Here is a 27,958-nt window from a genome sequence, read left to right as displayed (position 1 = left end):
AATTTCCAGTGCTAATAGACCTCTCCTCTGAGTCCTAAATGGATATCTGCTTATGCCACATCTTCTCTTGGATCTAAGGTGTATTATGTGTAAACCTAAATGCATTATCTTTACTTTCACATGTGCTTTTCTCAATGAATGGCATTGCTATTTATCCAGTTGCTTAAAAGCTATGTGGAAGTCATTCTTGACACTTCCTCCTTCCTTGTACCACATACCCAATTCATTAACAAGTAATACAGACTTTTATGTTTTAAATGCATCCTCAATCCTTTCATTTCCATTCTCCTTTATCTATACAGTCAATATATCAATATACCAATCCAGACTACCATGATTTCTCACCATGGATCAATGCAATAGCATCTCAACCTCACTTTTACTAATCCCTCACATCCAGTCTATGTATCTTTTCAAAAAATAAATCTGACCACATTCTTACCTTCCTACCTTCATGTGTGGTTAAAGCCATTCAAAAGCCATCTTTTGCTTTGGGGTTAAAGAGCCATATCCTTAACATACTCTATAAAGCCATCCATAATCTGGGCTCTACTTACCTTGTTCCTCTTCTAACTCCACTCTTCCCTCATATTCTTCAGCACATGACTTTCTTTTTATTTCTTGATCCCTCCATGTTTTCTCTTCCTGAAGAAAGAGACACATATATTTTCCCCTTGTCCTAGAACACTCTCCAATCACCCTTCACTTGTCCATAGCAGACTCCTGCAGAAGACCAGTATGCCCTTGTAATTAATACTTTGAAAGTAAAATCCTGACCTACTTTCTAAGTCTGTTGCACTGAGTGAACCCTAAGTAGATCCACATGCTTTTAATAATGCTCACGTCATTTTCATTCATCAGATAAGCCAAAAATTTTTAAAAAGGCAACATAAAACAATAAAATTTCCTTGGAGTTTATTGATTTATTTATGTTTAACAGACTATTGCAGATTAGCAAAGATTTAAGTTGGGTAATTCTTAACTAGATAAATAGAAAGGTTTAAGCAAAGACTAGTTGCTCAGAGATATGAATCGATTCTATATTTTATAGCAACATTTGCAATAAATGTTATTTCCTTAGCATACACTTTAAAATGATACTGACCAGAAGTAAAAGAAAATCCTCAGCCTCTGGCCCTCTTGGTATCAAAAAAGTTGAAATAATAGCTCTTGGTCCTAAGAAAAGGCTGTCTAAGCAGACAAGGAGAATGAGTTAATGAGATCCTGTAATCTGATCCCCAGCAGTCCTGCACAGCTATTCTCAAGGCACTAACGAACCCTACACCTTTACAGATCATGGACCTACAGAATCTAACCCCAGTGGGTGCAGGCAAGTCTTGGCCATTGAAATGGTTTTGCTGGTGTAAATAACAGGGATCTGTTATCATGAGATTACCTGTCTGTAAAATGCCTATTTATCTTCATTATGTTGCTTTTCAGGGGAAGAAGGAAAGGGTGAGTGTTGGTGTGTAAGATAATGGAGTTAGGACAGGAAAATGGCATCTCTGACCCAAAGTGAACCCTGCTTTAACTCAGTGGGTTTTTTCAACAGCCAGATGGAGTCCATAATGTTGGCTGTCAGTGTTGTACTTTCTTTAGTACTAAAAGTATTCAGCAAAATAGAGCAAAGATGAATTCATACCTGGGATTTCAATGTCATAGTTTGTGCAAGAGAGTAAGATGGCAATTTCAATCTGGTCATTTTCATTCACTCATGCATTCATCTAGTCATCCATTCACCAAATACCTCAGTAACTACATGCCTAGCCCTATGCAAGATAAATTATTAAAATAAACATGACTAAAAACATAATATATACTACAAAGTGGAAGTAAAAGTTACCACAAAGAAAAATAAAAGGAATACCCTGCTTCAGAGACAGACAGATTGCTTTTACACCAACATGTGAAGAATAAAATGGAGCCAGCCATTCAAAGTAGGAGATGCAATGGGGATAGGTGATCAATTTCATTTTTTTATCTTGATTTTAATATGAAATTTAAATATGAAGGGAAATATAATTATGAAATACTCTTTTAATCAAAATCAAGTACTTCCAAAATATATAAAGAAAAAAGTGGGGGAGGAGCCATGATGGTGGAACAGCATGGAAGTTTTTTGTGTGTCTCGAGTCCATGAAATACAGCCAGACCAACAGTAAACCATCCTGCACACCTAGAAAACTGATTGGAGGATTAACACAACATCTGCACAACCTGAACCACAGAATTCAGGACCTACATGGTGAAGAGAGGTGACTTTGGGGAGAGAGAAGACTCGGAGGGCAGGGAGCTGCTTTTGCATGGGGAGGGAGGACAGAGACTGGGGGGGGCGTTGGGGAGAATATGGGAAAAGCACCCCTCCCCAAAAACAGCTGGAGAGAAAGTGGAAAATTGGAAACAGTCACAGGGACTGAACTAAAAAGGGAGAAAGGAGAAAGGAGAAAGGAGAGGGTTTAAATTCCATTAAGACTGTAAACAGGAAGAATGCAGAGTCTGAAACTCTGCAGCTCGATACCTAGCGGTGCTCTGGTGAATCCCCAGGAGCAGAGTGGGGTCCAGGAAGTTCTCAGGCCACACAGGGAGAAGCAGTTCCACTGCTGGAAGGACACTTGGTAGAGCAGACCCCAGAGAATGGCTACACTCGCTGGTGCTGGTACAAGGTCATTGTGGGGTGAAGCTTGGTACCAGATGTGTGTTGTGATTTTCCATAATCCCTGAGGCACTAGTGCTACACTGTCTCGCGAACTTTTTCTGGGGTGGGCTGGCACCTAGCCTCAGTCTTTGGGCACTGGCAGTAGCACGGTCCCTCAAGTGTTCCTGGGTGCAGCTGGCACCCACCCATTGCTCTGTGAGACCCTCTGTAGAGGGGCTTATTAGGTCAAAGCCACAGTCCCTCAGAAGTTGGGGGCTGGGGAAGACAGCCACATCTGAGACAAAACTCAGGAGGGAGGTGCTGCCTCGGACTTGGTTACGGACAATGTGGAAGTGGGGAGTGGACAGAAGCTGAAGACGAAAGATGGGTACGTGATTGCTGACTGGGGAGAGCAGAGTTCCGATACTAGAGACTGAGTAGCTGGGAGACAACATTTTCACCGCTCCCGCACATGTGTATGCGCACCTACAAGTGCCACAACAATCCACCCCAGCAGGCTAGCAGCGCCATCTAGTGGAGAACAGAGCCGTTACACTAAGCCCCGCCCAACTGGGCCAACCTTGCTCTTCAAGAAAAGAAGACTCACCACCTGCTTAGTTTATGGACTACAAAGCCCTTCGTAATTTGACTTCTAGGGGAAAACGAAGTAATTTCAGTCGTATTTCAGTCTGTTAGCTGGTCCATTTATTCAATTTTCTTCTTTCTTTCTTTTTTCCCTGTCTTTCATTTCTTTTTTTTCTTGAATACAGAAAGAGAAAAAATTCATTTTTATTTTCAATTTTTATAAAAATATTTTTAATTTTTTTCTACTATATTTTTTACTTTTGTGTAAGTTTTTCAAATTCTATTTCACTTCCATCATTTCATTGTAGTCTACTTCAGTGTATTCATTTTTTCAAACTTTCAAATGATTTCTTTTTTCCCCCCTTTTTTCTGTAATCTATCAAGCCACTTTCAACACCCAGACCAAAACACACCTAGGATTTAGGATGATTTATTTGATTTTGATTTTGTGTGTGTGTCTGTTTTTAATTTTTTAATTTTTATTTTTTTAATTTTAATTTTTTCTACTTCATCAATTCCTTTTCTCCCTTCAAAATGACAAAACAAAGGAATTCACCCCAAAAGAAAGAGCATGAAGAAATGACAGCCAGGGATTTAACCAACACAGATACAAGCAAGATGTCTGATCAGAATTTAAGAATACTAGCTGGAGTCAAAAATAGATTAGAATCCCTTTCTGCAGAGATAAAACAAGTAAAAGCTAGTAAGGATGAAATAAAAAATGCTATAAGTGAGCTGAAATCTCGAATGGATGTGGCAGTGGCAAGGACAGTGAGGGAGAACAGAGAATCAGTGATATTGAGGACAAACTTATAGAGAATAATGAAGCAGAAAAAAAGAGGGAGATTAAGGCAAAAGAGAATGATTTAAGAATTAGAGAAATCAGTGACTCATTAAAAAGGAACAACATCAGAATCATAGGGGTCCCAGAAGAGGAAGAGAGAGATTTAGGGGTAGAAGGGTTATGTGAGCCAATCATAGCGGAAAACTTTCCTAACCTGGGAAAGACACAGACATCAAAATCCAGGAAGCACAGAGGACTCCCATTAGATTCCACAAAAACTGACCATCAACAAGGTATATCATAGTCAAATTCATAAAATACTCAGGCAAGGAGAGAATCGTGAAAGCAGCCAGGGAAAAAAAAAGTCCTTAACCTACAAGGGAAGACAGATCAGGTTTGCAGCAGACCTACCCACAGAAACTTGGCAGGCCAGAAAGGAGTGGCAGAATATATTCACTGTGCCGAATCAGAAAAATATGCAGCCAAGAATTCTTTATCCAGCAAGACTGTCATTCAAAATAGAAGGAGAGATAAAAAGTTTCCCAGACAAACAAAAATTAAAGGAGTTTGTGACCACTAAACCAGCCCTGCAAGAAATTTTAAGGGGGACTCTCTGAGGGGACAAAAGATGAAAAAAAAAGTAAATAAATAAATAAATACCAAAAGCAACAAAGATTAGAAAGGACCAGAGAACACAACCAGAAACTCCAACTCTACAAGCAACATAATGGCAATAAATTCGTACTTTTCAGTTCTCACTCTAAACACCAATGGACTCAATGCTCCAATCAAAAGGCATAGGGTAACAGGCATAGGGATCTCATTTTTTATCCAAAAAAACCGAGATCCATCTATATTCTGTTCACAAGAGACCCACTTTAGACCTAAAGACACCTTCAGATTGAAAGTAAGGGGATGGAGAACCCTCTATCATGCTAATGGTCTCCAAAAGAAAGCTGGAATAGCCATACTTATATCAGATAATCTAGACTTTAAAACAAAGACTGTATCAAGAGATGATGAAGGGCATTATATAATAATTAAGGGGTCTACTCACCAAGAAGACCTAACAATTGTAAACATTTATTTGCCAAATGTGAAAGCACCCAAATATATAAATCAATTAATCACAAACATAAAGAAACTAGCTGATAATAATACCATAATAGTAGGAGACTTCAACACCCCACTCACAGCAATGGACAGATCACCTAATCAAAAAATCAACAAGGAAACAATGGCTTTGAATAACACACTGGACCAGATGCACTTAACAGATATATTCAGAACATTTCATCCTAAAGCAGTGAAATATACATTCTTCTCCAGTGCACATGGAACATTCTCCAGAATAGACCACATACTGGGACACCAATCAGCCCTCAGCAAGTACAAAAAGACTGAGATCACACCGTGCATATTTTCAGACCACAACACTATGAACTCGAGATCAACCACAAGAAAAAATTTGGAAAGGTAACAAATACTTGGAGACTGAAGAACATCCTACTAACGAATGAATGGGTCAACCAAGAAGTTAAAGAGGAAATTAAAGAGTATATGGAAGCCAATAAAAATGGTAACACCACAACCCCAAACCTCTGGGATGCAGCAAAGGCAGTCATAAGAGGAAAGTAGATAGCAATCCAGGCCTTCCTAAAGAAGGAAGAAAGATCTCAGATACACAACCTAACCTCATGCCTTAAAGAGCTGGAAAAACAACAGCAAATAAAACCCCAAACCAGCAGAAGACAGGAAGTAATAAGGATTAGAGCAGAAACTAATGCTATTGAAACCAAAAAAACAGTAGAACAGATCAATGAAACCAGAAACTTGTTCTTTGAAAGAATTAACAAAACTGATAAGCCATTAGCCAGTTTGATCAAAAAGAAAAAGGAAAGGACCCAAATAAATAAAATCAAGAATGAAAGAGGAGAGATCACAATTAACACAGCAGAAATAAAAAAATAATAAGAGAATATTATGAGAAACTATGTGCCAATAAAATGGGCAATCTGGAAGACATGGACAAATTCCTACAAACATATACACTACAAAAACTGAAACAGGAAGAAACAGAAAATTTGAACAGACCCATAACTAGTAAAGAAATCGAATTAGTAATCAAAAATTTGCCAAAAAACAAGAGTCCAGGGCCAAATGGCTTTCCAGGGGAATTTTACCAAACATTTAAGGAAGAATTAACACCTATTCTCTTGAAGCTGTTCCCAAAAATAGAAATGGAAGGAAAACTTCCAAACTCTTTCTGTGAGGCCAGCATTACCTTGATTCCAAAGCCAGACAGAGACCCCACTAAAAAGGAGAACTATAGACCAATTTCTCTGATGAACATGGATGCAAAAATCCTCAACAAGATATTAGCCAACTGGATCCAACAATACATTAAAAAAATTATTCACCACGACCAAGTGGGATTTATACCTGGGATGCAGGGCTGGTTCAATATCCACAAAACAATTAACGTGATTCATCACATCAATAAAATAAAGGACAAGAACCATATGATCCTCTCAATAGATGCAGAGAAAGAATTTGACAAAATACAGCATCCTTTCTCGATAAAAACCCTCAAGAAAGTAGGGATAGGAGAATCATACCTCCAGATCATAAAAGCCATGTATGAATGACCCAATGCTAATATCATCCTCAATGGGGAAAATTGAGAGCCTTCCCCCTAAGGTCAGGAACAAGACAGGGATGTCCACTCTCGCCACTGTTATTTAACATAGCATTGGAAGTCTTAGCCTCTGCAATCAGAAAACACAAAGAAATAAAAGGCATCCAAATCAGCCAGGAGGAGGTCAAATTTTCACTCTTCCCAGATCATATGATACTCTATATGGAAAACCCAAAAGATTCTACCAAAAAACTGCTAGAATTGATTCATGAATTCAGCAAAGTTGCAGGATATAAAATCAATGCACAGAAATGAGTTGCATTCCCATACACCAACAATGAAGTGACAGAAAGAGAAATCAAGGAATTGATCCCATTTACAGTTGCACAAAAACCCATAAGACACCTAGGAATAAATCTAACCAAAGAGGTGAAAAATCTATACACTGAAAACTATAGAAAGCTTATGAAAGAAATTGAAGAAGGCACACAAAAAATGGAAAAAGATGCCATGCTCCTGGATAGGAAGAACAAATATTGTTAAAATGTCGATACTACCCAAAGCAATCTACATATTCAATGCAATCCATATCAAAATAACACCAGCATTCTTCACAGAGCTAGAACAAATAATCCTAAAATTTGTATGGAACCAGAAAAGACCCCAAATAGCCAAAGCAATCTTGAAAAGGAAAACCAAACCAGGAGGCATCACAATCCCAGACTTCAAGCTATACTTCAAAGCTGCAATCATCAAGACAGTATGGTACTGGCCCAAGAACAGACACTCAGATCAATGGAACAGAATAGAGAACCCAGAAATAGACCCACAAACATATGGCCAACTAATCTTTGACAAAGCAGGAAAGAATATCCAATGGAATAAAGACAGTGTCTTCAGCAAGTCATGCTGGGAAAAACTGGACAGTAACATGCAGAAGAATGAACCTGGACCACTTTCTTACACCATACACAAAAATACACTCAAATGGATGAAAGACCTAAATGTAAGACAGGAAGCCATCAAAATCCTTGAGGAGAAAGCAGGCAAAAACCTCTTTGATCATGGCCACAGCAACTTCTTACTCAACACGTCTCTGGAGGCAAGGGAAACAAAAGCAAAAATGAACTACTGGGACCTCATCAAAATAAAAAGCTTCTGCACTGGGAAGGAAACAGTCAGCAAAACTAAAAGACAACTGACAGAATGGGAGAAGATATTTGCAAACAACATATCAGATAAAGGGTTGTACCCAAAATCTATAAAGAACTTATCAAACTCAACACCCAAAAAAACAAATAACCCAGTGAAGAAATGGGCAAAAGACATGAATAGACACTTCTCCAAGAAGACATCCAGATGGCCAACTGACACATGAAAAAATGCTTAATGTCACTCCTCATCAGGGAAATACAAATCAAAACCACAATGAGATACCACCCCTCACCTGTCAGAAAGGCTAACATTAACAACCCAGGCAACAACAGATGTTGACAAGGAAGCAGAGAAAGAGGATCTCTTTTGTACTGCTGGTGGGAATGCAAACTGGTGTAGCTACTCTGGAAAACAGTATGGAGGTTTCTCAGAAAATTAAAAGCAGAACTACCCTATGACCCAGCAATTGCACTACTAGGTATTTATCCAAGGGATACAGGGATGCTGTTTCGAAGGGACACATGCACCCCCATGTTTATAGCAGCACTATCAACAATAGCCAAAGTATGGAAAGAGCCCAAATGTCCACTGATGGATGAATGGTTAAAGAAGATGTGGTGTGTATATATATACATACATACATACATATACATACAATGGAGTATTACTCGGCAATCAAAAAGAATGAAATCTTGCCATTTGCAACTACGTGGATGGAACTGGAGAATATTATGCTAAGCGAAATTAGCCAGTCAGAGAAAGACAAATATATGACTTCACTCATATAAGGACTTTAAGACACAGAACAGATGAACATAAGGGAATGGAATAAAAAATAATATAAAAACAGGAAGGGGGACAAAACATAAGAGACTCTTAAATATGGAGAACAGAGGGTTACTGGAGGGGTTGTGGGAGGGGGGATGGGCTAAATGGGTAACGGGAACTAAGGAATCTACTCCTGTAATCATTGTTGCGCTATATTCTAACTAATTTGGATGTAAATTAAAAGAATTTTTTAAGTGAAAAATAAAATAAAATTAAAAAGTGACTGCTTTTTGCCTGTCTACCTACAAAAATTCCATTCTCTAGAAGGAAGTATGGTTAACAGGTGGGATATATTTGAAGAATTCTTACCCGATCATTTCCCATCTGGAAGAATATAAACTGTTAGGCTCTTTCTTTGGAAACAATGAACAGACTGAGTGTAAAGTAACAAAGAAAGCATATTACTGATATCAGAATATCTTTGCAGTATCTTAGTATGCTTCCAATTGCATGATAATTTGCATCTGTGAATAATCAGGGGACATAAAGTTCTGTACAATCTGCATTCTGATAATCATGTTTCCAGATCTTTCAGAAACTTACTTGAAATAAAGTTTATAACTGTTATCTTTCTGAAACTCACTAGAGCTAGTAAAATTTTTTACTGCTTATTTTGGCAGCTCAAATCTCAGTTTGGGGTCATTCAAGTTGCCTTTGCTTTAGCTCACATTTGATTGATTTTGCAATGTTGGTAAATAAGAAATTTTTTTTAAAAAGCCCCCAAAGTGGACATAAAGGCCTATCACATTACTAAATGATAACAGATGACACTCAGAATATCTAATCAATAGTACTCTGTATTTCACTAGATCAAAAATATACTTCAAAACAGACTTGATTCATTTTAAAAGTAGAGTAAAAGATAAAAGTCAATTAGAGACTCATGATATATCCCCTGAGGAGAAATAAATCCAAATTTCTAAAATCGAGGATGTTGAGCTAGCTCAGTTTCATGTGAACTGCAAAGTATCTCAGGACCAAGAGGTATTTATTTCCTAACATGAAGTGTTATATGCAGTGAGCCTGAATTATGAGGAGTTCTGGGCCTCAGAGGAAGCCCACCCATAGGGAAAGGAAATTCATGGTCCAAAGACACATGTCCTTGACCTACCAAGAAAAGGTATACAAAATATCTAACTTATTTTTTAACTATCTACAGAATTGTTAAATATCTCACATGTAGAAAAGTGATAAAATTTAAATATGTGTTTAATAAGTGTCACCTATATGACTATAAACCAGATCAAGAAACCATTACCAATATCCCTAGAGAAAACAAATTGACGGTTGCCAGAGGGGAGGAGGTGGAGGATTGGCAAAATGGGTGAAGGGGAGATACATGCTTCCAGTTATTGAATAATAGATCATGGGAATAAAGGGAACAGCATAAGGATAATAATCAATGGTATTGTAATAGTGTTGTATGGTAGCTACTGTCTACACTTGTGATGAAAACAGCAAAACGCATAAGTTTGTCTAATCACTATGTTCTATACCTGAAACTAATGTAACATGTGTGTCAACTATACTCAAAAAAAAAAAAAAAAAGAAAGAAAGAAAGAAACTATTACCAATATCCCAGAAGCTCCCCTGGGATTCCTTCCCAATCCCAATCTCCTTCCTTCCCTCAAAGGGTACCATTTCCTGACTTTTCTAGTTATCACCACTTCTCTTAATACTTTTGCCACTGAACTATATATCCCAAAACTCTAGAGTGTAATGATGTCTGTTTATGAATTTTATATAAATAGATTGATACTATAAGTGTTCTTTTGTGTCTCATTATCTAGTAAGGCATGTCATTTGTCTAGATTCTACTAAAGTTAGAGCCATTTTCTCCTTCTAGACAATACTGCAGTTTGATTCTTTTTGAAAACATAATGGGGTAGAAATTATATAACATTAAGATACAGACACTGATCAGAGAATTTTACTTTCCCTTTATGTCTTATCAAGTAGAATGCCAGGTAGTATCCATATTTTACAGTTCTGTCTCCAACTCTCTGCTAAATGTGAGATTCTTCTACAGTCTGACTCTGACCTACTGAGTCCTAGAGCTGGCACTGTTCTCCCATGATAGAATGGACCACAGATGGCTGGTTCACACTTGCAGCCAAGCTTCTGTAAGCATGACTGTAAGCTACTGAATTGCAGGGAGTTCTTTTTGTCTATGAACATTGTATACATCTTCATTTATTCAAAAAAATCTTATTTTCAGACATGTCTTGACAATTTTTTATAGGAATGTTCTTTGGTGTTCAAACTTTTTATAATATTATAAGCATGATCTTCTATTACATATTATGTGTGCTGTTACTTATTTTTATTGCATCAAATTTTTGGGAGGGCATTCACTGAAGAAAAATATATTGCTATAGACTGAATATTTGTATCTTCTCTAAATTCATATGCTGAAACCTAATTCCCCAATGTGATGATATGTGGATGTGAGACTTTTGGGAGGTGATTAGCTCATGAATGGGATTAGTGACCCTATAAAAGAGACACCAATGATAGAACATGATCCACATTACAAACACTGGCTCCTGTTAGTCTAGTTTGGGAACACTGATGGGAGCACTAATGGAGAACAGCTGGGTTTCACTGGTATTTTCCTCCTCTCCTATCCCAGGCAGCCCTCTGCTCACCTTCCAAGACACCAACATTTCCCTTAGTGATATATGTGGGGGAAAATGTAGTTAGAGACTCCTAGGGAACCACTCTGTTGCCAAAGTTATAAAAACAAAAAACAAAACAAAACAAAAAAACTACTGTCTTAATCATGTCCTTCTCTTGCATGCCTCCCATAAGGATGTTTCAGTGCTTTGAACAAAAGCTGGTCTGAATACAAATGCTATTATGGAAGTCTTTACAAATCTAGCACAATTTGGGCAAGAATTCTTCCAAATCTCTCACAATCACAGTAAGGCAACGGGCTTATGGTTCTTCAATTGATTTTCAATATCTTCTCTGTATCTTTCAAGTTAGTATTTAAAAGTTGTCTTTTTTAAAGTAGTATCTTTGTTAAGGAAAGCTTTTCATTAAAGGTACCAGAGAGTTATTAAAGACCCCTGAGGTAATAATAGGTGACTGAATGAGGCTGCCCATAAAAACCCTATAAATCTTTTTATCTAAAGGATTTGTCTCTTCAGTTTCCAAACTATTCAATCTATGTTGCCTTTATGAAGAACTTTCATTAAGTTGGTCTCTACCTGCAGTACCACTGAAAATAAACCACTGTAGTGTTTCTGCAGTGAAATCATTGGCATCCCATTCATTTATAAGCCTTACACTATTTGTCACCTTTTCAAGCTACCAGACAGACACTCAAAACTCATTTTTATGTGAGCACATTCTATTACTCTCTTCTTGTCAAGTGACGCTTCTGTTTCTTCCTCGGGAAACTGAGCGCCAGGAGCCCAAATATAGGGTCCTATTATAAACCATACTACCCAACTGCAACTATGCTTTGCTTTGCTTTGCTATAAAATAAAGGAAAACAAAGCCAGCCACTTGTACTAAGAGATTTAAATATCTGTTCCATCATCTTATGATCATGGATTTCCTCTTGACTAGGTTTCAGTCAAGAGACAGATAAGCCAATCAAACATATAGTGAATATTAGAATCCAGAAGCTAAATGATGATGAAGAGATAAATCGCCCTGTTGGGCTCATATAGCCAGGTCTCATGAAGCAGACAGATCTCAGAATAATCATTAGAAGTAATCACAGGGAGAGATAATGGGAGACATTGTCCTGACATCCTTCTTTCTAGCCAAGGTTTACACGTAACGTTTTTTTATAAGCAATCTGTCGTTGTGACCTTCTGAGTAACACATTGTTGGCATCTGGGTCATGGCAACAATCAGACACTTTGATTGTTGGTTGCCAAATAAAATCGCAACATTCTGCAGTGATTTTCTTTTTTTAAAATAATTTTTAAATGTTTATTTATTTTGAGAGAAAGAGAAAGAGAGAGTGAGGAGGGGAGGGGCAGAGAGAGAGAGGGAGACACAGAATCTGAAGCAGGCTTCAGGCTGTGAGCTGTCAGCAATCGAGCCCAATACAGGGCTCGAACTCATGAGTCATAAGATCATGACCTGAGCCGAAGTAGGACACTCAACAGACTGAGTAACCCAGGTGCCCCTGCAGTGATTTTATTCTAAGCCTATTCTAAGCCCATATGGGATAGGTATTTTGCCATATTCTCTTGAGCAGTACAAAACACTGAGAACCTCCCAGCATCTTAAATCTAGTACAATGCATGGCATGCAGTTGAAACAACAAATGTTTATTGAATTAATGTGACTGAATGACACAGTGAATTTGATTCTCCCCCAAAGATCTTCTAGTCTTCAGTTTGCTGTTATAGGACTGATCTCTTGTCTGAGGAAGGGAATTTAAAATCAGAGTTCTCTGAGAAGTTTCCACTCTACTCCCCTAACTGCTTGGTCTTAGCCAGAAGACCCCAATTCCCAATTACAAATGGGATAAGAGCCAACACAACCCCCAGGGCTAGTCTGATGGAAGGAGCTCTGTTCAGAACTGTGAGAATTCCAAAGTCAGGGAAATGGGTCAAACTCAGAGTTGCTGGGGGCAGTCTATGGATTAGTTTCTAATAATGCAGAAAGAGGAATCAGAATAGATACCCCACACCCAGAGTCAGGAGAGGATGTGGGAGACCAGGAAAAAGATCAAGAAAAGATGGGGATCGGGGCGCCTGGGTGGCATAGTCGGTTAAGCGTCCGACTTCAGCCAGGTCACGATCTCGCAGTCCATGAGTTTGAGCCCCGCGTCAGGCTCTGGGCTGATGGCTTGGAGCCTGGAGCCTGTTTCCGATTCTGTGCCTCCCTCTCTCTATGCCCCTCCCCGTTCATGCTCTGTCTCTCTCTGTCCCAAAAACAAACAAACAAACAAACAAACAAACAAACAAAAAAAAACGTTGGAAAGAAAAGATGGGGATCAAGAAACCAGAGAGTCAAGAAAAAGGCAGAGCTTGGTGAGTAAGTGGAGGTCATGTATGGTTACCCAAGTTCTTTGCATGTCTGTGGCAGGTGGTGTGGGAAGGGCTACCGGGCCTGGCAAGCTAAGGACAGTGGGGCAGGGCAGACACATCCTGGAACACTATATACTCACCACCTGGTTTTTAGTAACTTGAATGGTGAGCCTAGGCTCAGTCTACAGGTCAGTGGACTTGGACTTGGTGAGCTTTTAGATCTAGGACCAAGATGTAGAAAACAACTTGTGCTTCATTTCTTCATGAAGCCTTAGGGAAAAGGACATGGGTGAATGTAAGTCAAGAGAAGAGAATGAGCTATTAGTGCCTAAGATGACTCAGTAATAATAAAGCCAGGCTTATAGCTCCAGATTTTTTTAAATTAAGCTTCAAAAATCAACATACTGTATTTCTCAAGAGGAAAAGACAATGAAAATTACCTATCTAGTAGTTTTCCTAAATTAATTCACTACTTGGAAACTAATAGCTCTATGATTAATTTTTCTGACTAAATCTCGATTTCTTCCATGCAAATCTGCCCATCAAGTTACTATTATGCCCAACCAGTATGTAATATAAAATATAATACAATATTAGAATGGGGGTTCTAATTAGTATTTAGAAGTGTCAGTCAGAAAATAATCATGCTTATAGCCATCATCTTGTGGAAAAAGAAAAATCCCTCAAGTATTAGCAATAAATAAGTTGTCTTTTCACCTCTTTGTGAGAAATCCTGGCTTGGGACATTCCAAGACTCAAATGAAGATGCCCCTTCCTCTCCTGGGGCCTTTTCCTTCAGTCACTGGGGGCAGCTGGGGGCACAGCTGGGGGCACACCCAGCACTGACAGTATCTCTAGTACCTTTATGTGGCACTCTCCTCTAGGACCCTGGGATTTTTTGAGTCAGATGGGACTAACTCAGCATCTCCCTAGAGGAAGAGGAGCTTCCAATTTCCATCTTCTTTTGCCTTGCTCCTCAGGGCACCAGAGCCCAGTAAGAAAATGAAACTGCCTAACTATGTTTGACTCTGTTATTGAAATGTGAAATGTGTGAATAGAGTAAGAAGCTCTATTTGTTTAATTAATATCCCGAACTACACTGTGCCTTGTTAATTTCCATGTTGATAATGCTACAGTTGGCAGACACATCTTTGTTTTTTTCCTTTTTCCCTAGACCTGTTCTTTTTCTTCTTTTCTTTGTGTAAAGGGTATGTACTGGCTTTGTGAAATCCCTGTAGCAAGTTGTGAATGATGTATGAAGTGAAAAGTCTTTACTCAGGGCACAGTAGGAAGACAGAAAGTGCTGTGCATTCACTGCTGGGCTGAGTTTTTGACTGTGTGCTGGAGTCAGAAGATATCCCACATTCATCCTACACTGCCTCAAAATCCCAGGAGTTCTCAACTGGGTGGCATGGGGCATAGTCTTACAGAAAGGCAGAGAGATGAATTTATTGACCTCCAAAGGTCCTTCTTGGCACTGTGATTCTGCATGCACTCCAGGTAGGTTTTTTCCCAGTATTTTAAACAAAAGAACAAGAATAGGAATCCAGAGTCTGAGTCCAGAGTGTAGAAAATTAACCCATTCCCTGGCCTGTGAAACAGGAAGATGGAGAAGGAGGTTGGTAATTATCAACTTTCCACAAGCTAATATCACTTGGAGAGCATATGTTTCCATACCTCAGCTTGAGAGAAAATATTTTTATGCCCTGTGGGGCCAAAAAAAAAAAAAAAAAAAGAGCTAGCCTTGTAGTTTATGCACTATTTTCCTTTCAAGGAATCAGAACTCTATGAGAGTTATCACAATTTTCTTGTGAGCTGAGTGTCACATTGGTGCATGATCTAAAATTATCCCATGTTTCAAAACTAGATACCTAATTATCCGACAAACATAGAATCAATTTGACGTTATCCACAGTTGACTTATAGATTCATGGATTAACTATGGTTCAGGTCCAGCAGGGATGTGGGGGCACAGACCTATGGGGAAGGGGAGCTGAATAATTAGTCACTGGCTAATTATTGCTAACTGTAACTTCCTTGAAGACAAACAGAAGGGGTTAGGAGATCAGCTCTGTTTGCAAGGAATCGAAGCAGAAAAGACAAGGTCCTCCCACTCAGTCTCTTACTCATTTCTTCCTCCTAACAGCAAGCCCAGAAATCTCAAGCCTTGAGTCCTCTCTTTTAGGTGTGGGGGGGGGGGCGGGGAGAAGAAGCAAACAACTATTCCTTAAGTATTAAGCAATTTTTGGGAGTGAGCCAGTTGTAGATCATGTTGTTCCTTAACAACACTTATGACAATACTGAATGACTAAGCTATAACTCTAGTTTTGTTTCTATGCTTAAGTTTTCACTTTACATGACTACCCTTCCACTCCTCTCTCAATCTCATTTACCTAGTCCAATGAGGGTTGACTACTTTACCTCTCTCATCTCAGAAGATGGGCAATTATTATCCAAGCTGACAGAAACACGGACTTTCAAAATTTCACTCTTTCCCAAACTCCTCAGGAATTAATGATTAGGTTTTACACATTCCATTCAAAGTCAGACTATCTTTAGATACATGACTGAAGAAAGGATAAACTGGTGGCCTACCATTCTCTCAGCCTTGTATTTGAGTGACACATCCTGTACCTGCATTCACAACGAGTGTAGTGAACCTAGGAAAGACCCACGAGGAAGCAAGTGGCCTTAAATAAAGTATAGTTAAATTTGAGAGAAAATATTTTTTACGCCCTGTGGGGCCAAAAAAAGAGCTAGCCTTGTGGCTCCTTTAATCCTGAAGAAAACAGAGATACGGCAATAGTTTTCAAGATCAGAGATTCCAGAGAATATGGGGAGCAGTGGTATTGAAATAATTCTGGAAAGAAGGAATGAGCTCAATGAACAGCCGGGAGATTTGTGTGAGAGTCATGATAAATCATTCACCTAACTCTTACCAGCTCTTGCCTTTGATTATGAAGAGGTTTCATTTTATTCTTTGGATCAGTTATTCCTGGGTACTTATAATAATAGAAAATTCTCAGAAGGGGAATATCTTGTAAAATAGTTAGGGGTAGAAACTTTTGAGAACTTAAAGGAATATTATTGCCCATAAGAACAGAAAGCAGATATTACTTACAGCTCCAAACAGTGTGGTGAATCTGTTTGGGGAAAATAGGTAGTCTGTATTCATGTGTGATTTTCTGTTGTGGTAAAATGGTATTAGGGCATTTCAAGTCCCCATTTCATAATTTTTCTTGTTCCATGCCATTTGCCCTTACCTCCTTTCCAAATGGATCTTGGTGCCTGCAAGCTTCTTGCACATACCTCTGAATTCTATTTCAAATTTTCCCCCTCTATCACTTTTGAAGACTGTTAAGTGCTATTTATCCATCAACTAACTGCCTGCCAACTTCCAGTCATCAAATGACTAAACCAAAAGAGGGGGTGATAGTAGAGGAAACTGACCTGACATTTAAGTTAAAACAATCCATTGTATCTCCAAGAGGAAGATACAATCTTAGGGCTCCTGTATGGCTGGAATATATTTTCTTACTGAGACTTTTATTCATTTTAAGTAGCATGAAAAATAACTGGTCCAGAGAATAAAATGAAACCTTTCTGTAAAAAAAGCAAGTGCCTTAAGCAAAGGTGGTAACAAACCTTGAGACACAGGTTTGTCTGCACTCAAAATTCAGCAGGGTTCTATCACTGAGCACATCATGAAAATATGAATTAAATTTTACAAATAAAGACTGTAGGCTCTGGGTCCATTAGAAGCATATTTAACTGTCAAGATACAAAACACTTTTCTCTCTAGTAGTAAAGATCAAACAGAAAATGTTTGATCCTGAATGCAAATCCTGAGTGCAAATTTACCCTCTCTCTTTACCAATAGATCATTCCAACAACAAAACAAACGCATAAGGAAGCAGTTGAAAGCCTCACAGCCTTACAAACAGTCACGCCTCGATGGCAGGAATAGACAGACCTGTCATAATGCCACTGCTTGGGCTCATCGATGGCAGGCACAGGCAATGAATTTCACTGAGTTTATTTTTAGCATCATTCTTAAAACATTCAACACACAAATCACATCCTCCGAACAGTAGTACTTGATGGAAGCACAACTTATTCACACCCTCAGCAGTGAGAGATCGTGCCAGTCCATGACTTGGGAGATTGTAGAGTGCTCCTCCAAGCTTCACGCCAGCCCTCAATGATTTCTTACAGATATTTACTTTTGCACATGGCATATAGAACATTAAAAGGGTTTTGAAAAATCCCTCAGTTTTTTAAGTTCTGAAGGATTATTAACTTCAAAGTCTGAAGAAATGTCGCCCTTCTATCTTTGGAAATGCCAGGAGCCTTTGCATATCCCTACCACAGTACCAAGCAACCCCCAGCAGAGAAGAACGATTACTGCCTCGGTGGCGAGAGGATGGCTTTTGATCTCTTAACATATTGGAAATTACTTAAAGGTAAGCCATCTGCTAGCTGAGGAACAAAAACAGATTACATCACACCCTGCTAGAAAGATTGTGTTAAATCCTGTATATCAAGGCTTTTAATAATTCTATATTAAGTCAGCTAATAGGATTAGGTACACATTTTCTTTAGGCTTATTTCCTCAACTATTAAAAAAACTTTTTGTGTGTGTTTGACGATCTGCAAAATTCAAGAGTATTCCACTGTGAATAAAAAGGGTTCTTTCAAGAGGAAGCATTTCTTCGGATCACCACTGCTCTCCAAAGAGATGTACAGCAGAAGTGCCTTTCCAGAGCAGTTTTTTTTTTTGGGGGGGGGGGGGGGTAAACCAGTTCATTTCTGTTATTGCTAATATGATTTATTGCCTGTGTACTACAAACCTTCATACCTCCATTATTCTTCAGCTGGTCAGGGGTAGGATCCAGGATCATGGGTGAGGTAAGGTCCCCTCAATACTAGCAATTAGTGGTAACAGTGGTTGACCATGGTGTGCCACCAGCACTGAGGGTGATAAAGGAATAAGCCTTGGTTAATAAGACTTTAAAGCATCTATAAGACTGGACAGTCCAAGCCTTGAACTCTAAAATTATGCAACACAAGAAATTCTGTATTCTAAAATTACACGCAGCCCAAACCAAACATACCGTCTTCCCTGTCTGTGGTAAACTCCAGGTCATAGGACTATTAGAATATGTTCACTTGGTGACATGTGGGGAATAAAAAGAAAGGGCCTTCTTCATCCTTTGGCCCTTCTTTCATTAATTTGGCTAGTGTTATTCTACAATCTCAGAGAATTAAATATGCACATTACATAAATTAACCTCCATTCATTGCATCTAAATCTTTCATAAGAGGTTCATTTACTCCCTCTGTGATACTGAGAGTTACATAAAGTTTTCACAGTGAAAGCAACAAATACCTTTATCTCTCAGTGGTTCTTAAAGTAGTTCTTTAAAACAAAACAAAAAAAGGTCTCTCTTCTTCTAAGAAAAGGTAGTTCTTATCTTGATGACAAAAGGTTACAAATTATTATTGAGAGCTGAATACAGGATTAAACATATTTAGAAACCAACTTAATGTGTTGCATATTTAAAACACTTGAGAAGATTTCATTGTTACATTTCCAAAAGATTACTAGAAATAATTGCCATGACTTTGTCTTAATTATTGAATCAAACAGGGTAATATGAATTTAATGAGAAAGGAAACCATAAAATCAGTAGCCCATTTAGTTACTGTATATTATACCTTGCTGAAATGGTCTAAGCTTTCTTTGTGCACTCTTTACAAATAAAATAAGCACAATTAATAATAAATCTGGTGTGCCTGTGTGGCTCAGTTGGTTCATTCCACTCTTGATCTCAGCTCAGGTCATGATGTCACCCTGAGATCAAGCCCTGCATTGGTCTCTATGCTGGGCATGAAGCCTGCTTAAGATTCTTTCCCTCTCTCTCTCTGCCCTTCCCCTGATCTCTCCCTCTTTGCTCTCTGCCCTTCCCCTGATCTCTCTCTCAAAATAAATAAATAAGTAAATCTAGCACTAGCTACCATGTATTGAGGTATTTTGTTTGTTAGCACTTTGAAAATATTGCCAGTAATCCTAGTAGGGTTTTCTGAGAGGTGAATGTTATCACTTTCTGTTTACTGGTGAGAAAACAGAAATTCAAAGTGGTTTAAAAGTATCTGCAGCAATTAAGGAATAAGGAACCAAATTAGGGTTTGATACCAAAATCTATATCCTTTCTGTCAACATCTGGTTGATCCCAGACTGACAGGTGCCAAGAGGTCAGACATAATCTTGCTTTTTACACTGTGACTTGATTCAGCTTTGTGTCTAATCTCTGAATGAATGGACAGAATGATGCCATGTCCTTTGAGATGCTTAGGATTCAGTCAGGGGATCTCACATTATGCTCCTTCAGGCCAGTCTCTACTATGCTTCTTCAGGATACTGATGTTCCTTCCATTAGTTTGAGGTACCCAAACGAAATACTGGAAGTCTTTTCCCAGGCCACAGAATTTCTGTCATTAGCCATCAGCTTCTGAACTAAGAATTACCTTTAGAATCAAAATATAGATCTATGAATTTCATTCAGATTTAAATACTTGCCCCAGACTACTACATGTATTAGACTGCTAAAAAATAGAGGAATTACCACAAGCATAATGCCATTCTGATTTGATGACTACTACTAAAACATGATAACTCCTTCTAAAAATGCCATTTATTCTTGTATTAACTTTTTCTTATTTTTCACAGCTCTAACCTCTAATATAACTCAAGCACCAGGAACTCACTTAGCATGTGTTCAATGGCCTTCTATGGTTGACTACGCATCTCTCACATTGCTTGATAAAGATTATGGCCCCAATATAGTGAATCAGCTCTACTTTTGTTGCTGTTATTATTGATTCAACCATGGCCTTAATCATAGTTACCCATCACTCCAAAAATGTGGTTTAATCCTACTCTGCAACACGCCGTCTGGGAATATAAAGGATTTTATTAAAGTCTGCCCTTGCTTAGTTAGACTCCTAGAAATAAATCAGCAGCCATGTTGTATAAGGGAAAAAGCAGAAAAGAGCCTTGTTGATTTCCTATCTCAGCCTTCATTTGAAGCAAGTTACTTATTCCCTTTGAGCCTCAGTTTCCTCATGTAGAAAGTGAGAACAGCATCTACCTTCCAGAGTTCTAAGTACAGCAATTTATATTAAAAAGAACCAGAATATAGTAGGCACTGAACAAAGGTAGTTACTGTCATCATCTTTCATAATAATGACTGATGGTTCATAGTGCTAGCATTCATAATAAAAATTATAATCATCATGCAGTTTTGTTTCCTATTAGATACATTACATAAGAAAACCTAACATTCAGTGGTAACACCATAAAAGAATCTAAGTAGAGTGCAAGTTTTCCCAGCCTCCTGCTGTTATCTATCTTCCTATCGAACAGATATAACCCTGGGGACAGATGACCATCAGAGGCCATGCCAGCTAAAAGCTTGGCTACCACTTTCACCTCCATTTGCATTGGATCAAGTCAATGTGCTTTCAGCTTCCACAAGTATAAAAAGCCAGCAAACCAATGAAGCTCTTATAGTCTCACACAATCTTATTAAGTATCTTATCTATTTCAATACCTGCCAGCAGGTATGGGATATTAGAATGTGCATACCAGGAATCCACTGCAGTCTTGAATCAGTGACCTTGACTCAGAAATGACATTTTGTATATCAAAATAGACTGGTGTATAACATTCTATCATGTGACCTCACTCATATGACGACTTTTTTTTTTTTTTTTAATTTTTTTTTTTTTTTCAACGTTTTTTAATTTTGGGAAAAAGAAGAGACAGAGCATGAACGGGGGAGGGGCAGCGAGAGAGGGAGACACAGAATCGGAAACAGGCTCCAGGCTCCGAGCCATCAGCCCAGAGCCTGACGCGGGGCTCGAACTCACGGACCGCGAGATCGTGACCTGGCTGAAGTCGGACGCTTAACCGACTGCGCCACCCAGGCGCCCCTGGTGTATAACATTCTAAAAGACAGGAATGGCCTTCAGCTAATACAGATCAATTTCCACTCAGCTTCAGCCACCATCTAATTACTGCTGACTTCTTTAACCTTTCTCACTTCCTTTATGGATTATATTTCTCTCCACTCTACCGCCATTTGCTTTATTTGGTGACATATCAAACTTAAAATTATATGATAAGGTTTCACATTTTTCTTCTTATGTTTTTTATTGTGCTGAATTTATTTAGAAACAAATTATTTTCTGAAGGAGAAGAACTTTTAATGAACTGACTTTTTACTTTACCTCTATATTCACTTCTTACATCTTGATTTGTTAAAAAGAATACTCTGATGTCCTCCATCACATGTTTCACAATGATGGAACCCTACCACTGTCTTTAACATTACCATAGTATATTAGCCTGTATAGAAGTATATTGTATACTAAAGTATACAATATAATAAATTGTATATAAGTACACAAGTATAATAAATTGCATATTAAAAGGAAAAACTAAACCTTAAAGTGAAAACAAACCACTAGTATTGCAAAGGGGGTTACTGGAGTGACAGAAGGAATTGTCTTCTTTCTGAATCCTCATTTTTATCATCACTGATTTAGGCACTGAACTTGAACTTTAGACTCAGACACTTCTTGGGCCAAAACCTGGCTTTGCTACTCGTAAGCTGTAGGTTCTTTGGCAAGATGCTTAAACCATCTCCCTAACTGGAAAATAGAAATAATTATTTGACCTCTAAAGATCATCATGATGATTAAATAAAATGAAATTATGTAAAGCGCCTGGCATATAAATTCTCTCTCACCAAATAAGTACATTTGAAACCTACCAGCGGGACAGCAGCCTGGACTAGGGGTCTCCTGAAAGGGGAGCCTGAGGCAAAAGCTTCTCTATTACTACTTTTCTGGCTTGCAAGGAGCAAGAGTGGGGGGGGGCGGTGGCAAGAGGAATGAAGCAGAGAATAAGTATGCAAAATCAAGAGAACTGCCACTAAGGTAGTCTTCCTGATACTGGATATACTCCTTCGTGGTCAAATTCTGGAGCAGGAGCTCTAGCTCCACATAGTCATCAGGACTGTCTACAATTGCCTATACAACAACTCCCTTATTTGCTGCTGGCTTACTGGCATGAAGATTCCACACTGTAGTAGTTCACAGTTCAAGTTCAGTGGAACTTTTTCTGTGTACCTGGTAGAAGTGGCCCTCCCACTTCTTCACCCCATAGTAGAAACCAGTACCTTAAGTTTGTAGGGACAGAAAGTACAAATTTCACAAGGGAGTTGCTGTCCTTACAGTGTGGATGTAATCTGCCTTTGATCTTTCCTCCTTATGGGCATTGAGGATAACACATTCACCAGTTTCACTGTCTCATACCTAGTACCAGAGGCCCTTTTAATCCACTTGAAAGAAAGATAACCACATCTGGCACAGTAGATGTGACTAGGGCCACCACCTGGTTAACTTTATGACGGTTCTGTATCATTCTTCATGATTCCCTCAGGATTATTCAGGGCCAGATAGGTAAATTGAACGAGGGATATGATGGTGACTATCACATTTGTATCCTTCAAGTCTGATAGTGACATTAAGCTCTGCAATTCCTCCTGGAATGCAGTGCTGTTTCTGTTCTACAATCTTGGCCAAGGATAGCAGTTTCAGAGGCTTCTACTAGGCCCTTCCTACCATAATAAACCTTACAACCACTGAGTTGGGAACTAGTGTGAGGGTTCTACCAGCTGATGTATTTATCCCAATGATATACTCAGAATATAAGAAATAACCTCAAGATGGGTGTGTGAATACTTTGCACCCACCGTGAGACAACTGTGGGCCAAAACTCCACTGTGATGATGTAGCTCCAATGAGCTCCCACTCTTACTGGAGATGCCTGGTGGCACTTCAGATCCCTTGGTATCATTTCAGCCCTGATTCTTTATCTAACAGACTTTAAAGGGCCTGAGTTTCCCCTTCAACAGTGCAAGAGTTACTCTAACAAATGGCCACAGGTCATTTGGGGGAAAAATCAGAGAAATATTTCCTGTATATACTTATGGTTACATTGAAGAGTCTTTCCTCAAGGGATTCTGGGCTTCCCACTAATCACTGAACTATGGCTCCATGAACGGATTTAGATCTGGAAATTGAGTGATGGGCTTTCTACCACAATTGTTGATATTAGCATTCTTTTCACCAAGCTTCAAGACACATCTGAACAGACTATTACAGTTGCTTCCTGGGCTTCTTTTGTAGGATATCAAATCCAAAACATGGATGGGTAACCCATACCAATATATTTTCCTCTATCCTTGAGTTGAAGACCCTCAAACTCCATTCCTACATGTGTAGTATCTATTCTTAGCAGGTCACATTAGCAAATTTCTGCAATTGTTTTGGTATGTAAGCTATTGCCTCCAGGAGAGTAGAGCTTGGGCTGGGTTGAGACTTTACCTTGGTCAACAGTTTAGAGGTTGTAAAGAATGCTGGGGGCATATCTTAAGGAGAAAAATTATCGTTTTATGAGGCATTTGCTTTAGGGTAAGTCTTAGCCCTGGCTCCTCAGAAAGTAGAGCTTGAACAAAAGTCTTACACCATACAATTTTGTTAAGAAGTATAACCCAGAAGGAGGAATATGGAGTATCAAGCAGAGAAGGATGGAGGAAAATACAAGAATGCTGATCAAACCAGCTATTGCTATGTTCAACTTACTGCTTGGTGTTGCAAGACCATCTCTGAGAAGCCCTATAACAGCTTCTTAGGACAATCTCTCTGGGAGCCAAGGGGGAAATAAAACAATTCATGGGGTCCTATTACCTATTGGTCAAATTTTTATCCCATGGGGTGCTACCCGCTTTGCATTTCTAGGTTGTATTTGCCTGGGTGCCTAGCAGGGTCCTGTGGCATTCTAAGTGTCTGCATTAACCTTTGGCAGGAAGTGCAAAGTAAGGGTATAGAGCATATCACTGTCAGGTTGAGCCTGAAATTATGTAAAACTAGTCACTACAGTAGCAGCTAGAATTACAGACAGGAAAGACAGAAAGAACTGGAAGTGGTGCATGCCAGGTGTGTGATACAAGAGTGTTTCCAGATTCCTTGGGTAAGAAGTCACTTAGCATTACAGAAGCACTCTCCCTGTTTCCATATTATCTCAAACAAACAAATAAAGAAAATAGCTGGGGTTCCTGGGCAGCTCAGTTGGTTAGGCATCTGACTCTTGTTTTTGGCTCAGGCCATGATCTCAGGTTGTGAGATCAAGCCCTGCATCAGGTTCCATGCTGGGCGAGGAGCCTGCTTAAGATTCTCTCTCTCTCTACATCTACCCCACTCAACCCCTATTTGCACACGTGTGAGCACATACATATACTCTCTCTAAAAAAAAAAAAAGAAAGAAAGAAAAGAAAAAGAAAAAGAAAAAAAGGAAAAGGAAAAGGAAATAGCTAGACAGAAAGTAATTAAAAGTTAATGGCTTATGAGCTCACTCAGTTTTCCCTCCAAAAATAATCTGGTTATGGAGTAACCTATGGCTCCTTTTACTCCCCTATCAGGGCGGGTACTGTTAGTCCTATAAAAAGAAAACTGAAGCTCAGACAGGCTGTGCTTTACAGAGTTAACAGAGCAAGTAAGTGGCAGATCTGGAGCCATAATCTAATTTATTTACCCAGAAAGTATTTGTTTTGGTGAACCATAGAGCCAATTCATCTTTTCTCTCCTCTCTAGAAATTCTTTCTCATGACTTTCAGCTTTGTAAGTATGCTCCCATAAGACTTGTTTGTATACTAAAATGAGTCTTGAAGCTAGGGTACTAAAATAAGTTGGACTTTAAAACATTATCTGTGGTGTTCTATCTTCAATTTTATCTTCCTCAGTTTGTTTGCTAGTTTTCAGTGTGGAAGAAACTTGAGTGGAGGTAACAAATGAGGATGGTCCAAACTGGTAGCAACACATCAACCACGTCTATATGACAGCAAGTCCTGTTCTGCTATTTGTATTTAGTTCATTACTTCTGAATGAATCTAACCTGCCCTGCAGGGTTAATGCCATCTAACCCTGCATTTCTCTCAGCCTCTAGGTAGTTACCCAGACATAGCAGCTGCTCCATGAAACTTTGTTGAAAGAATACAGAAAAAACCCTCCCTAAACATATGAGGAAGCATCCTCCTTTTCCCCCTCAGGGCTAAGGCAAGCTCTGCAGGCCACATATTTTATAAAATACCCTTTGCTAAATGAAGTAATTTTCAAATGAGTAGAGTAACCTTAGAAATTAGGAAGACAATTAGTAAGGACTTTGTACAAAAGGATTATTATATAACCCTCCTGAGGATTTCATGACATCTCGAGCTTCTTTTTAAAATATCAAGTACACATACGATGGTACAAGGCAGCTAAGAAAATATAAAGATTCAACTGTCTTTTTTCTAAAAGCTCTACTAGTTTTGTAGCAGCACTAAAAGAGTCCTTGGAAGGGTACGTGTAATTTACCTCTGGGCTTGGGAATGTGAGACTGGTGTCATTAGCCAGTTCTTCCCTGGGTGACTTGTAACCATTTCTGTACAGTCACCTCCTTTGTGGTTAATGAGCCCCAGGAGTGGGAGCTGTTAAATACACTTACCAAGAGTTAAACTCCACTGTGCTTCCTGCCTCTACTGCAGTAGTCAGTGCTGAGCAGGGGAAAACAGGAGTCTTGACTTTTTTCCAAGGGTTGAGTCACAATGAGACACTGCTTTCATCAGAACCTTTGATGCTATTGCTGTTTTCACTTTTTCTGTAGATATTTTCCAAGACTTCCCATCAGTAATGGAGAACCCTCAAAATCAGTGGGAACCAGCTGATTTTTCCTAATTTATTCTGAGTTTTTGGAACCTTCAGCACCATTTCCAAACCAATGCAAGGTGTATTGGTATAGTGATGGGGTTACAGTGATGGGGCCTGGAGCCTGGCTGCCTGGGTTGAAATCTGCTTCTGCCACTTACTGATTGTGTGACAGTGGATTTGTTACTTACCCTTTCCATACCTTAGTTTTCTTCTCTATAAAATGTAGACATAAATAGGGTGCACCTAATAGGATCATTGTTAAGACATAAACAGATAAATATAGGTAAAACACATAGCTCAGCACCTGACACATGGTAAGTGCTCAATTAACAGGAGTTATTACTCTTAGACACTGTAAGCTCGAATCACTTCCCAATGCCTTCTGTGAGTGCATTTGAGAAATGGATAACAAGAAACAGCTTCTCTGAAAAGATTTGGTTGGGAAAAGAACACATTCCCAGAATTGGTTTGAATTTTTCAGGTCTCATATCTTTTCCTCTTATGAAAAAGGAGGTCAATATTCCTTTAAGACGGGCAGGTACTGTTCATCACAAATCAGAGAGAATTTAAGTGAATATTCCTTCCTGCATATTTCCTCAAAGGATCAGTTCTTCTTTGGGGTAAGTACCAGACTCCATCTAAGAAACCTTATTCATATGGGGCCGCCCTCTCTCCACCCTGAATTGGCAGTGTATACAATGCAGTCACTCTAGGCTTTCACCACAGTGTGAATTATTTTCTCAAAGAGGAAAGCAACAAGAGGACAGGGTCAACATTGTTCAGCAGAATAGTCTTTAGTAATAGTCCTTAGTAACTCTGTTATTAAAGGGAATTCACCATTTGAGCCAACCAAACCATTTCTTTCTTTGGGCAGCATCTCTCTTGCAGTCCACATTTATGACCACTGAATCAAACCCAGGATAAGGTGGTGTATCTAAAACATAAGTAAAAATAGATTTATACACAAACACTCATATATAAAATACTTCTAGGTATGTAGGTACACGTATGGTAGATATGTATATATAACGTATATGCCTTTTTATATAGAGAGAGGCTTGGTCTTTTATTTTGCTTGCAGCAAGTTCTTATCTACCCTTGGTCTAATAATTAAACAATTAAGGTTCATTTACAATAATTAAACATTACAACAAAGCAGTAAGTAGGCATTAACTCACTTGAGAAATACGTTCTATTTTAGATTCAGCACAACAACATAGTAGCCAAAGTCAGAAAAGCATTCGAATTTGGCTCATGGTTGAGTGTTAGTTAGCATCCTTGGAGACAGACAAGTCTCCAGTTACTACACCAGAAATAGGAAAGGCCCCACAATCAGTCTGAACCAGTGGGAATGTTATCACCACTATGCTTAGTTTCAGTTGTAAGTAGTTCAGGAGATGCCAATACTTGTGCCATCTTGAAGATTAGGAAGAGGGTGTGCATTTGCCCAGCTTTTTGCCAAGCATTAATTAGGATTCTTCATTTATCTTAAACTCCATTGTGTGAAATATTAAGACTGC

The 27,958-nt window shown here is 38.8% G+C and overlaps 1 long non-coding RNA gene across 1 annotated transcript; it reads right to left on the bottom strand.

The window, feature by feature from the left end:
• On the bottom strand, nucleotides 1–26,275 carry LOC125929899 (uncharacterized). The gene is made up of 4 exons (XR_007459994.1): nucleotides 26,236–26,275; nucleotides 18,481–18,593; nucleotides 13,763–13,892; nucleotides 1–645 (listed from the first exon to the last, which is right to left on the bottom strand). It is a non-coding gene; the product is annotated as an uncharacterized LOC125929899 (long non-coding RNA).
• Nucleotides 26,276–27,958: the final 1,683 nt, after the last annotated feature.

Source organism: Panthera uncia, chromosome A2, assembly GCF_023721935.1.
Source record: "Panthera uncia isolate 11264 chromosome A2, Puncia_PCG_1.0, whole genome shotgun sequence".
Classification (NCBI taxonomy): Eukaryota; Metazoa; Chordata; class Mammalia; order Carnivora; family Felidae; genus Panthera; species Panthera uncia.
This window is presented reverse-complemented; position numbering and strand designations above follow the sequence as displayed.